At 40.5% G+C, this 13,452-nt stretch overlaps 1 protein-coding gene across 1 annotated transcript in view; it reads right to left on the bottom strand.

Annotated features, from left to right (window-relative positions):
• The window catches only part of DYNC1I1 (dynein cytoplasmic 1 intermediate chain 1), a 402,307-nt gene extending 395,169 nt beyond the window's left edge, over window positions 1-7,138 (bottom strand). The window contains exons 1-3 of the mRNA XM_081531541.1: window positions 7,029-7,138; window positions 6,317-6,367; window positions 555-617 (exon numbers count right to left, since the gene is read on the bottom strand). The gene's annotated coding sequence lies outside the window, so the exon portion shown is untranslated. The remainder of the gene's footprint in view (window positions 1-554; window positions 618-6,316; window positions 6,368-7,028) is intronic.
• Between the last annotated feature and the right edge of the window lie 6,314 nt (window positions 7,139-13,452).

The raw sequence follows: 13,452 nt of genomic DNA, 5'->3' as shown, positions 1-13,452 counted from the left end.
CAATACTACAATGATTAACTCTACCTAAAAGATTACAAGACATGATTTTCCTATCTTTAAGAATTAAAAAATATGATCTCTTAAATCATCTATCTCAGGATGATTTTTCTAAAATATATTTCCTATTGTGTTGCCCTGTTATAAGTTCATATACCTTTTCTCCTAGACTGCAGGTTTACCTTTAATAATTCCCTGCATTCTTTGGGCCCCAAAGAATTGCCAAAGGCAAAATGAACTAAACTAATGTCTGAAGGTCCTACACAGCTTCCCCACCTCTACCTACCTCCTGTGTGACTAGGAGCACTAGAATACAGGATGGGTTCTGAGATTGTGCTAGCAACAAAAAGAGGCTAACACTGAATAGCATCTGTGTCAGCCTGGTTTACCAGAAAGAAAAAAAAAAAAAACAGCCTGAGAAAAGGGCTTATATGCCAATACCTTATCGGAGAGTATGATCCAGGAGGCTAGAATGAGAGTCAATGGTCATAAAGCAGGAAAAACTAGAAAAAAAGATGCATTCAGAGCAGCCAGAAAAGAGCCTAACCAGGAGATACCTTGATCTTGGTCTTGTGGAATCCACAGTGGAGAAACCCATGAAGCCAAACCAGACTTGTGACCTGCAGATCAAGACAAAAATTGTGTTGTTTTAAGTCACTAGAGGCTTCCCTGGTGGCTCAGATGATAAAGAATCTGCCTACAATGCAGGAGACCGAGGTTGGTTCCCTGGATCGGGAAGATCTCCTGGAGAATGAATTGGCTACCCACTCCAGTATTCTTGCCTGGAGAACCCCATGGACAGAGGAGCCTAGAGCGCTACAGTCCATGGATTTGCAAAGAGTTGGCCACGACTGAGCAAGTGTCAATCAAATAACACTTTCATTTTTTTAAGTCACTAAGTTTGTGGCAATTTGTTTCAACAGCAATAGGAAATGAATACAGTCTGCTACCTAAATGCAACTCAGGACTATATGCCTAGGGAAAGAAAGAACCATTTTTCCACTGACTCTCATCTCATAATAGTGAATTATGAGTTATCCATGCATGAAGGGCCAGCAGTTTCCCACTACCTGTCTGCAGCACAGCATCGGTAAAAAGTTCCTGGGCAGGAATTGGTTAGGTATGAGGGGCAGGCTCACGTCAAGGTGCTGCCAGGCTGCACACATAAAAAGTGGCCAGTATCAAAGTTGTTCTCATGCTCACACCATAAAAATGAAGACCAAAGGGGAGGAAGAAGAACAGCTTTCTTTTTCTGGGCCCCAAATTTATAATATATCCAGCTGTGATTCTAATTTATACAAAGGTACTATATGGGCTTCCCTGGTGGCTCAGATGGTAAAGAGTCTGCCTGCAATACAGGAGACCCGGGTATAATCCCTGGGTCAGGGAGATCTCCTGGAGTAGGGAATGGCAACCCACTCCAGTATTCTTGCCTGGAGAATCCCATGGACAGAGGAGCCTGGTGGGCTACAGTCCATGGGGTTTCACATGACTGAGTGACTGACACTTTCAGTTTTCACTATATGTGCAAGCAGCAGTCCCACTTAGGTGGCATAAGGAGCATCAAGAAGGCAAGGGTTCAAGGTGCTTGAAGGGTCCTGGTTATGGTCTGAATGCTTGTGTCCCTCCAAAATGCACATGTTGAAATCCTAACCCCCAACACGATGGTATTAGCAGGTGGGGCCTTAGGCAATGATTAGGTCGTGAGGGTGCAGGTCTTCCTGAGTGGAATTAGTATCCTTTAAAAGACCCCTCAGGAAACTCTCTCACTTATTCCATCACAGGAGTACGTGATGAGAAGAAAGTGTATGTGAGCCAGGAAGCCAGCTCACATCAGCACTAAACTGTCAGCACCTTGTTTTTGACTCTTTGGCCTCCAGAGCTGTGCAAAATAAATCTGTATTGTTGAAACCACCCGTCTATGGTATTTTTGTTACAGTGGCCTGAACAGACTGTGATGTTCATCCAAACAGACACCAGAGTCCTTAGAGTCGCTAGTGGGACACAGCTGGGAAGAAAGCCGAGTCACACAGCGGCACCGTGTAGGCCCTAGCGCAGCACAGAAGACAGGGGTAGCGATGCGAGCGGGGTGTCCTTAGGGAGAGGAGCTGCTGGGGCCTGGCATGCATGTTCCACCAGCATCCATATGTTTGTTGATGTGTTATAAGGTCAGACAGATTTTCCTGGGCCTTCTGAGGCATTTTTGTTTCTTCTTCTTTTTTGAATCCCAGGGTGCCTCTAAATCCAAAGAGAAAGGTTCTTCTCTTCCCCTCTTCTTTCACACAACTGTGCACATCTATGTGCAGACTGTGTGCTGGTCCTGAGAGCTGGAAGTCTCCAGTCTACAGGAACACCACCTCTCTGGTGAGGTTCTGGCTGGTTCTTCATTGCTTCCCCTTCCAGCCTTGCCCTGGTCTGTAGACTCAATGGACTCCAGCCCTCCAAATGTTGTGAACCCCCTTTGTCTTTTTCTGTACTATCGTGGATCTACCACTTGCTGCCTAGGAAATCTCAGGCCAATCATCTGACCTTTCCTTGCTTCCGTTTCTTCATCTATAACATGATGATAATTAAAACGCAATTTGTTGATGCTGTGGTTTGGCTTAAATGGGTTAATAGAAGTAAACTTGCTGGAAACAGTGCCAGACCTAGAGTAAGTGTTTGCTATTAATATAGTGACAACAACAATAGTGGGGGAATTGACCGGTGACCACGAGGGAGCTTGAAATACTCAAAGACTCAGCACTAAAACTGCACAAAAGGTTTGAGGACCTACTTTGTAGGATTAAAAAAAACAAAAAACCCCCAGTAATGCTATTGTTATTATTACTATTATTATTAGATGACAAAAGATCAAATCAGCCTAAAATGTAGGGGATTTATTAAATAAATTATAATACAGCCATTATATGGAATATCCTATAGTTGATTAAAAGTGAACAAGACTTATAAGATATATTAATCTGGAGAAGTTACAGAACAGCTTGTATAATATTTGTGTAAAACAATATGGTAAAGTAATATATACTTGTATTTGTTTGCATATGTGTAAGATTGCATGGGGGAGATATACAAGAAGCTAATAATAGTAGTTTTTCTATCTGGGGCATAAAAACTTGGCAGATGGGTGACAGTGGTGGGAGATAGATTTTTCACTGTACATTTTTGTACTTTTCAGTTTAAGAACTTGTAAACCTATTATCTATTCACAAATACAAGCAATACCTTTAAAATGAAAATATAAAAGAGAACACCAATTTATTGGAGCTGGGGAACTCTAAATCTATGTGTGAGAGTCATGATTCTGAAATCTAGGCTGCATAAATTACATTATCAGTTTTTCGTCTTCTTCAAAAATTTCTGATCAATTCGAATACTGAGAGGGGAATTCTAAGAACTCAAAGACCTATCTGGTGGCAAGGGTGACACCTGCAGGAGAAACTGAGAATCTGTCAAATTATTTATTTTTGCTGAGCACAGGAGCACTAACCAGGGGCATGGTTTAAGGTGGTGATGGTGGATTTCCCATCTGAATTGTTAAAGAAGCTTACATAAGTACCGATGGAAATACTGCAAACAAAGGCATTTTTACATAAGGAATCCAGGAAAGTCACTTCCCACTCACTAGCTGTCATTCAGCAAAGGCATTTAACAGCCTCAGAGGCATGGTTCCTTCAGGTGTAAAATATGGAGAATGAGGCTCAATTTTAAGAGTTGTATGGATTTGAAATAAGGTATGTAAAGTTCATTGTTCAGCTCCTGGCACATTCTAGATGTTCAATAACTAGTAGCTATTGGTATTGTTAATAGTCACTGTCCACTGGACCGACTCCTTCAGTCAAATACCCAGCTTGCTGCAAATCAGTGTCTTTACGACCTTCCAAATGAATCCAGTCACACTAAGTACAGATTCTTGAGGTTATACTGCAGAGCCACACAGCAGTATCACCTGAGCAGTGATAAGGAGCCCAAGCAGGGCCTTTCTCCCTTGTAGTATGTGGCCTCAGGACTCCCGTGTCCTTGCTCCAAGATTTCCACTGACCCAGCAACTCCCAGCCTGTGCCTCCTTCCTTCACTCCTGACTTATTCAGAGCAATGTATCTCTCTCATTTTACACTTCTGTCAGATAAAAAAAAAAAAAAACTGGACTTCAGGAAGCAGACGATTCAAAGACTATTGCAACAGTGAGAAGAAGATGTTGTAATAGGGAGAACAAGAGCTCCTGACCCTAAAATCTATGAGCATCTCAGTGGTCAAGGAGAAAGATGGCTTATTGTGTGGGGATGCACAAACAAGGCCAGAAGGAACAGGAACTAGGGGAGTAGATGAGCAGGTGGAATGATCAGACAGTTACGTGGGTGATGTCATTAAGGAGGAATTATTCCATGTTCCAGGCTTCCCAGGTGGCACTAGCGGTAAAGAACCTGCCTGCCAATGCAGGTAGACTTAAAGAGATGCGGGTTCGATCCCTGGGTCGGGAAGATCCCCTCGAGAAGAGCATGGAAACCCACTCTAGTATTCATGCCTGGAGAATCCCATGGACAGAGAAGCTTGATGGGCTACAATCCATGGGGTCACAGTCAGACAACTGAAGCAACTTAGCACAGACAATCCACATTCCAATGCTGGCTTAACCTCAGGGGGAGGGGCCAACTGACAGGGCTCCAGGGAAGGAGAGAAGTCTAACTAAAGTTTGGTAGAAGTAAGTTAGTGGGCATTTTGTTCAGATTTTTTAGTGGAGACAAACAGTTCAGCAACCTTTTATGACAAGGAATGGACCTGGCTTTATCCTAAGTCAACAAGGTGGGTCTGTGTCTACTCAGTCGTGTCTGACTCTTTGTGACTCCATGGACTGTAGCCTGCCAGGCTCCTCTGTCCATGGAATTCTCCAGGCAAGAATCCTGGAGTGGGTTGCCATTTCCTCCTCCACAGGATCTTCCGGACTCAGGGATCCAACCCAGGTCTCCTACATCTCCTGCATTGGCAGGCAGACTCTTTACCACTGAGCAACCTGGGAAGCCCATTGAAGGAATTAAACCTAACAAAAATGTTGGAAGAGAGGAAGTGAAAGTCTGGAAGAGTGCCTGGAGCAGAGATGGGGAAGCCAAGCCCTGGAATTTTAGAGAAAGTGAAGTCAGGCATGTCCAACCAGTAATGTGGGCTCAGGAGGGGGCTACGGGAAGCTATTCTCTCTGCATAACTTCCTTCCCGTGGATCCACAGTCAAGCATCTTCTGAGCAGCTCAGAGCTGGTATTAGACATCAGGGTCAGAGATCAGAAAGACCAGATGGACAGGGAGCTTTGATCCACAGTTCATCACCGTATCTGACCACAGTGACCTTCAGAGGATTGGCTGCTGTTTTGCTTTTGCTTTCCAAATCTTATACAAATTCCTTACAGACATCTCTAACTTGGATTGGAGAAAAAGGCACAATCCAGCACAGCACCCTATCTAACCTCTTTATGAGTATATACACATACTCATTCTTTGTAGAAATGGAACCATATGGTACATACTGTTTGCCAAGTGTAGTGCCAAGTGACTTTCACTTGTCACTTCACAGTCTTTTGAGGTCAGTTAGTACATATTGCACAGTACCCCAAACCAGTTCTCTTTAGTTTCTGCATACTCTTGAGGAGATTTTTTAAACTACTGGTGGCATCCTGTATGGTTCAGGAAATTAACTAGTGTGTCAAAGCACCATTAGGGCTTCCCAGGTGGCTCAGTGTAAAGAATTTGCCTGCCAATGCAGAAGACACAGGAGACGCAGGTTCGATCCCTCAGTTGGGCGGATCCCCTGAGGAAATGGGAACTCACTCCAGTATTCTTGCCTGGAAAATCCCATGCACAGATGAGCTGGTGGGCTATAGTCCCGGGGTGGGGGTGGAGGGGTGGGGGTGTAGCAAAGAGTCTGAACGACTGAACCACTGAGCATGCATGCAAAGCACCATTAAGAAGCATAGGGTAGAGTAGAATAGAAAATATGAAAGTGCATTTTCCTCTCTAAAGATAATTACTCCTTTGTGAAATGCTTGTTTCCATTAAATACATGTGTGTGCTGTGGGCACAACCTGAAATACACAGACTTCTTTGGGTAAGAGTGGTTAAGAAAAACATTGCCTTAGAATTTTGTTTTCCTTTCTTTTCTTCCTTCTCCCACCACTCCTCTATTTTTTGTTTGATTGTTTATTTTGACCAGTAACCTTAGTTTGCGAAAGAATAGGGTGATATCTGGGGCTAAGAGTTTTTGAAATGGAGTGAGAGAGAATTAAATTCACCTTTTAAACAATTGTATTATGGTTAAAGACAGCACGTTACCTATTCCCAGTAAAGTTGCTGGTGAGCATTAGAAGATTCTTCTTCAGTAACCTGAATAAGAAAAGATGGATATGATTAGGAAATCAAGTGATGTTGCCTCAAAAGTGCAAAAGAACTTCAGTTTCTGAACTTCCACAACCAATAGTAAAATATACGCTGATTTGTTTGGCAACAGAGCCCTCTAGCGAGCTCATACTAGAACTGCAGCTAAACCTTTAAAAATTTTTTTAAATGTATTTATTTTAAGAACTGACTTTGGTTGATATCATAAATTTTTAGAACACAAAAAGAATCTAGAGATCATTTAATTTCATATACTTGGATCTTCCTAAGACTTATTACTCAACTTTTATATGCCAAGCATTTTTATAAATAATATCTAATTTTGTTTTCACAATAATTCTGTGAGGTAAATATTACCACTTTCACTGTTTTTTAGAATTTATTTTTAAGTTTATTTAAAATTTTATTTTATTGTTTATGGAGGTATGATTGACAAATAAAACTTGTGTATATTTAGATCATACATTGTGAGAGTTGGACCATAAAGAAAGCTGAATGCCGAAAAATTGATGCTTTCGAAATCTGATGCTGGAGAAGACTCTGGAGAGTCCCTTGGACTACAAGGAGATCAAACCAGCCAATCCTAAAGGAAATCAACCCTGAATATTCATTGGAAAGATTGATGCTGAAGCTTCAACACTTTGGCCACCTGATGCGAAGAGCCAACTCATTGGAAAAGACCCTGATGCTGGGAGAGATTGAGGGCAGGAGGAGAAGGGGGTAACAGAGGATGAGATGGCTGGATGCCATCATCGACTCAATGGACTGAGTTTGAGCAAATTCTGGGGGATAGTGAAGGACAGGGAAACCTGACGTTCTGCAGTTATGGCGTCACAAAGAGTCGGACATGACTTAGAGAATGAACAACACTATATATTGTGATTTTTTTACAGTGTATCAAAGTATAGCTGATTTGCAATGTTGTGGAACTTTCATTTCATAAATTAAGAAACAAAGACTTAGGAAGTAAAATGACATGTCTAAAAGCAGAAAGTGGCAGAGCCAAATGTAAAATTCAGGACTCTAGATTTTCAGGCCAGCAGTTTTTCTAATATACCACAATATCAAAATAGTATATACTTTTTAAGTGAAGAGGACTTCGCATTTAACTCATTTTCTTCATTTCTAAATGGAATAAAAGAGACACAAAAAGGAGAGAAAATTGTCCGGGGTCACTTAGCTAGTAACAAGCAGAGCCAAGTTTAGCATGCCTGTCTCCTAGTTTTCACTCTCCAGCTGTTTGATATTATACTACACAGACTAAATACCTCCTGCCTGCGTGCTGCGTTGTTTCAGTCATGTCTGCGTGTGTGATCGTAGGGACTGTGGCCCGCCAGGCTCCTCTGTCCATGGGATTCTCCAGCAGGAATACTGGAGCAGGTTGCCATGCCCTCCTCCAGGGGATCTTCCCTACCCAAGGATTGAACCTGGGTGTCTCACGTCTTCTGCATTGGCAGGTGGGTTTTTTACCACTAGCGCCATCTGAAAAATTGAAATTGAAAGTGAAAGTCACTCATTTGTGTCGGACTCTTTGTGATCCCATGGACTATACGGTCCATGGAATTCTCCAGGCCAGAATACTGGAGTGGGAAGCTGTTCCCTTCTCCAGGGGATCTTCACAACCCAGGGATTGAACCTAGGTCTCTCACATTGCAGGCAGATTCTTTACCAGCTAAGCCACCTGGGAAGCCCTAAATATATCCTACTTAATAATAATGTGGAATGACTCATTTTAGCAAAACGGCAGAATAGTTTTAAAAAATTACTTCTTAGGAGAAAGCTCTAAAAATCCTAGATAAGTTGAAAGTTTGCAAGCAGCAAACCTTCAGGACTTCTGAAGATGGAAATTCAGACAGGATCCCACTGCATGAAGCTGGGACCCCAAGGAGGTAAACTCTCGGTTGGAAGGGTGAATGAAAAATCAAAGTTACTCCACAGGTGGAAAACATGAAATCGCTTGCCTTTCTCAGACTTGGTGCTAGGTTGGGGGAATGGAGGAATGCCTCTCAAGAGAAGTCTTTGTGTGAGGGTGGGACGTTCTGGGAGAATAGCATTGAAACATGTATATTATCATATGTGAAACAGAACACCATTCCATGTTCAATGCATGAGACAAAGGCTCAGGGCCGGGGCAATGGGATGACCCAGAGGGATGGGATGGGGAGGGAGATGGGTGGGGGGTCCAGGAAGGGGAACACATGTAAACTCATGGCTGATTCATGTCAATGTATGGCAAAAACTATTACAATATTGTAAAGTAATTAGCCCCCAACTAAAATAAATAAATTTATTTTTAAAAAAAGTTAGGTTTTTGAAGGCTTAATTTCTGTGAAGTAAAATTCACTATTTTTAGTATGTAGTTCTAAGAATTTTGATAAAGGCCTACACTCTTGTAATCATCACCTTAATCAAGTTGTAGAACAGTTTCAACAACTCCTCAAATTTCCTTCTGTCACTTTCTAGTCAACCTTACTTCCTCACCTCCAGCCTCTGCAACCACTGATTTTTCTGCCCCCAACAGTTTCATCTTTCCCTGAATGTCATGTAAATGGAATCATGGAGTATTGTCATTTTTGAGTTAGCTTCTTTCATTTAGCCTAATGCTCACATCATTTTGTCAGGAGTTTGTTCATTTTCATTGCTAGACGGTATCCTATTGCATAGATATAACATGATTTGGCTATGCAATCACAGTGGAAGGATATTTGGGTTGCCTCCACTTTGGGTGATTATAAATAAACGCTATAAACATTCGATGATTAATTTTTGTGTGAACGTAGGGGTAGGGCTGTTGGGTTATGTGATAAGGGTGTTAAACTCTCTAAGACACTACTAAAATGTTTTCCAGAGTGGTTATGGCATTTTGCATTCTCACCAATAATGATGCGAGTTCAAGTTGTTCTCTCTCCTCCTCAACACTGGGAGTATTTTTATTACAAATTCTATTTCACTACTAGTGATCAGTCTGTTCAAATTGTTTCTTTCTGATTCTTTTGCTAAAAGAAAACAACTATCAGCCCATAATTTCATATCTAGCAAAAATACCTATTAAGATAAAAGGTGAAATAAAGACATTCTTGGATTAAAAATAAAAGAATTTGTTGTCAGCAGACCTAGTCTAAAAGAACTGCTATCAAAACATATACATTGCCGTATGTAAAGCAGATGATCAGAGCAAGTTTGATGCCTGAAGCAGGCCACTCAAAGCCAGTGCCCTGGGACAACCCAGAGGGATGGGGAGGGGAGAGAGGCGGGAGGGGGGTTCAGGATGGGGGACACATGTGCACCCATGGCTGATCCATGTCAACGTAAGGCAAAAACCACCACAATATTGTAATTAGCCTCCAATTACAAATTTTTAAAAAGGGTATAAATTTTGATTATCTGGAAAAATTTGAATGAAATACTGGAGATGCCAGGTTTGTGGTTCTAAAATACAAATAAAAGGAATCAAGTATTTCTATTAAAAGAATTGCCATATGTAAAATAGATAGCTAATGGGAATTTGCTGTATGTCTTAGGGTACTCAAACAGGGGCTCTGTATCAACCTAGAGGGATGGGAAGGGGAGGGAGATGGGAGGGAGGTTCAAAAGGGAGGGGACATATGTACACCTATAGCTGATTCATGTTGATGTTTGCCAGAAAACAACAAAATTCTGTAAAGCAATTATCTTTCCACTAAAAAATAAAAAAAGAAATTGCTATAACAGGAAGAAAATAGTAATAGAAAAAAACCTAGAACATCAGCAATAAAGAAAGAACAATGAAATGGGTAAATAAAACAAAATATCATTCTTCCTATGAGTCTTTAAAATTATTAATATTAGACAACTGAAAGAAAAATTATAATGTCTAATATATATATACTTAGATAACACAGTAAGAGATTGGATAAAAGCTATGACTAAACTACGTGCTATTAATAGGAAGTTCATTTTAAATATTAATATAATGATATGTAGTTAGATTTAAAGTTTTTAAAACGATAGAAAAAGTATACCATTCAAATACTAATAAAAAAATGAGAGTGGCTATATGAATATTAGGTAAAGTAGACTTCTGAGCAAAGAAGAAAGAACTGGTACATTACAGAATGAGGAGAGTTAATCCACCAAAAAGACATCACAATTCTCAATGAGTTTTCACCAAACAACCAAATTGCAAAATACAGGAAACAAAAACTGACAGAACTAAAAAAGAGAAATAAATTTATAATTACAAGTGGAGACTTCAACATTCCTCTCTTAGTAATGGATATAACTAGTAGAGAGAAAATCAGCAAGGATATAGCAAAACTGAAAAATGTCATCCATCTGTGGGATCTAACTGATATTTATAGAATACTCTACCCAACACGGAGAAGGCAATGGCACCCCACTCCAGTACCCTTGCCTGGAAAATCCCATGGACGAAGGAGCCTGGTGGGCTGCAGTCCATGGGGTCGCTAAGAGTCGGACACGACTGAGCGACTTCACTTTCACTTTTCAATTTCCTGCATTGGAGAAGGAAATGGCAACCCGCTCCAGTGTTCTTGCCTGGAGAATCCCAGGGATGGGGGAGCCTGGTGGGCTGCCGTCTATGGGGTCGCACAGAGTCGGACACGACTGAGGTGACTTAGCAGTAGCAGCAGCAGTAGCTACCCAACAACATACAACAACTATAAATTGTTGATATTTACCACACAGCTCAAAATAATTCTAAGGTTAAAGAAGAACACTAAAGGGAAATAAAAAATGACAGTGAACTAAATAAAAATAACAATATCTGAATGACTGTATGGGATGCAGCTAAACAGTGCTGAAAAGGAAATTTTTAGTGCTATGTGCTAATAATAAAGAAGAAAACAAAGTCTTAAATCACTAACTTTAGCTTCTAATTCAGGAAGTTAGAACGGAAGGGCAAAATTAACTTAAAGCAAGCAGAAGGAAGGAAAGAATTGAGACAACAGACACCAATGAATTGAAAATAGAAAAACAGTAGAGAAAATCAATCAATGAAATCAAAATTTGGTTGCTTAAAAATATCAATGGAATTGGTGAAGCTCTAACACGACTGACAGAGAAAAAAGAAAGAGAAGATACAAATTACCAATATTAGGCACAGGAAAGGGAATATCACTAAAAACCTTGCAGGTAGTAAAAGGATATTAAGGGGCCCTTACCATTGGCTGTACATACATAAATTCAATCATATAATGAAAGGAATCAGTTTTTGAAAAACCACAACCTACCAAAACTCTCCAGAAATGAAGCAGACTATCTGAAGAGCCCCATAATTTTTAAATAAATTAATTGGGAAATTACAGAGCTCCAGAAAACAATATCTGTGCACCAAGATGGTGTCTGTGAACATTGCTCCCCAATGTTTCAACAAAATTAACGCCAATTCTATACAAATTTTTCTAGAAAGTAAAAAAGTGGAATTATCTCCCAATTCATTTCATGAAGCTAATATTACCTTCATATCAAAACTATATAGTACAAAACATGAAAACTGCAAATACAAAAATCCTCAAAAAATACTAGCAAATTATATCCAGTAATATATAAGAATTTTGTATCTTATGTACAAAAGATATGTATATATAAGCTATTTATAGCTTATGTATGTAAGAATTATGCATAACAACTGAGATTACTTTCAGGAAAAAAAAGGTTAGTTCAATAGTTGAAAATCAAGGTATTTCACTATTGAGTAGGTAAAAAAGAAACCCTAAAGTAGGCACAGAAAATCACTGAAAAAATTTTCAGCACCCATTTACAACAAAACTCTCAGAAAACTAGGATAAAGAAGCATTTCCTCAACCTCATAAAGAGCAGCTACAAAACCCTACAGTTAACATTACATTTAATCATGAAAAACTAAATGTTTTCTGTCAGGAGCCGCGATAGGCATTACTGACAAAATGGAGGCACGGCCCCAACCCCCTCTCCTCATCCCACAGGCACAGTCCCGGGATGACGGAGTTAGGTCTTGTGATTCTGACTTGTCCTTTCCTTCCTCCGGTTGAGTTGGCTGGAAAGAATGTTATAATCCATAACGTTAACTATTGACATTTGTTCAAGGATCTTTACAAAGAATGTTCCAGGATGAGCACATAGGCTGCAGCTTGAGCCCATGGGAAACATTGTTATCTGAAACCTGCCTGTAAGGGGAATGTTTATGGCAAAAGAAGTTTGCTGAGTTTAGGGGTTAGGAATAATTAAGAATAGTTAGAAGCTAAAGGTTTAAGGTATGTTGTAGTGTTGGCATATTTTACTATAGCTTATGGAAACTAGGTATTTTAGAGATACTAATAGCTAAAAGCCTTTTTAGGAAATGATGAGCTTAAGTTACTAGGGGATAACAGGATTTAGAGAGATAAGAAATAAACTGAGGAATGTGATATACAGCCCAGAGACAACTTGAGTTACAATGTTATCACAAGGACACTTAAGAGGGAACTCTGGACAACAATGATTTGTGGAGACAGTAAATATGGGTGAGGGGAAACTGAAGATGTCATACCTCTGACCTAATGCTTTTGTAAAAGTATAAAAGAAAACCTGATGCTTAAAATAAACATGCAGCCCAGTGATTTGAGCGAGAGACTGCATCATTTTCTCCGCCGAGATGCAGTCCAAATGAGTGAGAGGCTGCATCATTCGCCGACCACGTTCATTCCTTCAGGGCGATTCCCTGGCTGCTGCAGCAGGACTCTGGCAGTTTTCCCTATAAAACTAAGAATGAGGAAAGAATGCTCACTCTTATTGCTCTTATTCAACATATTGCTGAAATCCTACACGGTGCAACTAAGCAAGAAAAGGAGATCGAAGTCATCAATTCAGTTCAGTTGCTCAGTTGTGTCTGACTCTTTGTGACTCCATGGACTGCAGCACGCCAGGCTTCCCTGTCCATCACCAACCCCCAGAGCTTCTGAAACCCATGTCCATTGAGTTGGTGATGCCATCCAACCATCTCATCCTCTGTCGTCCCTTTCTCCTCCTACCTTCAAACTTGCCCAGCACCAGGGGCTTTTCAAATGAGTCAGTGCTTCACATCAGGTGACCAAAGTATTGGAGTTTCAGCTTCA

Source organism: Giraffa tippelskirchi, chromosome 10, assembly GCF_054371585.1.
Source record: "Giraffa tippelskirchi isolate mGirTip1 chromosome 10, T2T-mGirTip1v1.2.pri, whole genome shotgun sequence".
Lineage (NCBI taxonomy): Eukaryota > Metazoa > Chordata > Mammalia > Artiodactyla > Giraffidae > Giraffa > Giraffa tippelskirchi.
The sequence above is the reverse complement of the archived record's forward strand: the minus strand, read 5'-3'. Positions and strand labels throughout refer to the sequence as shown.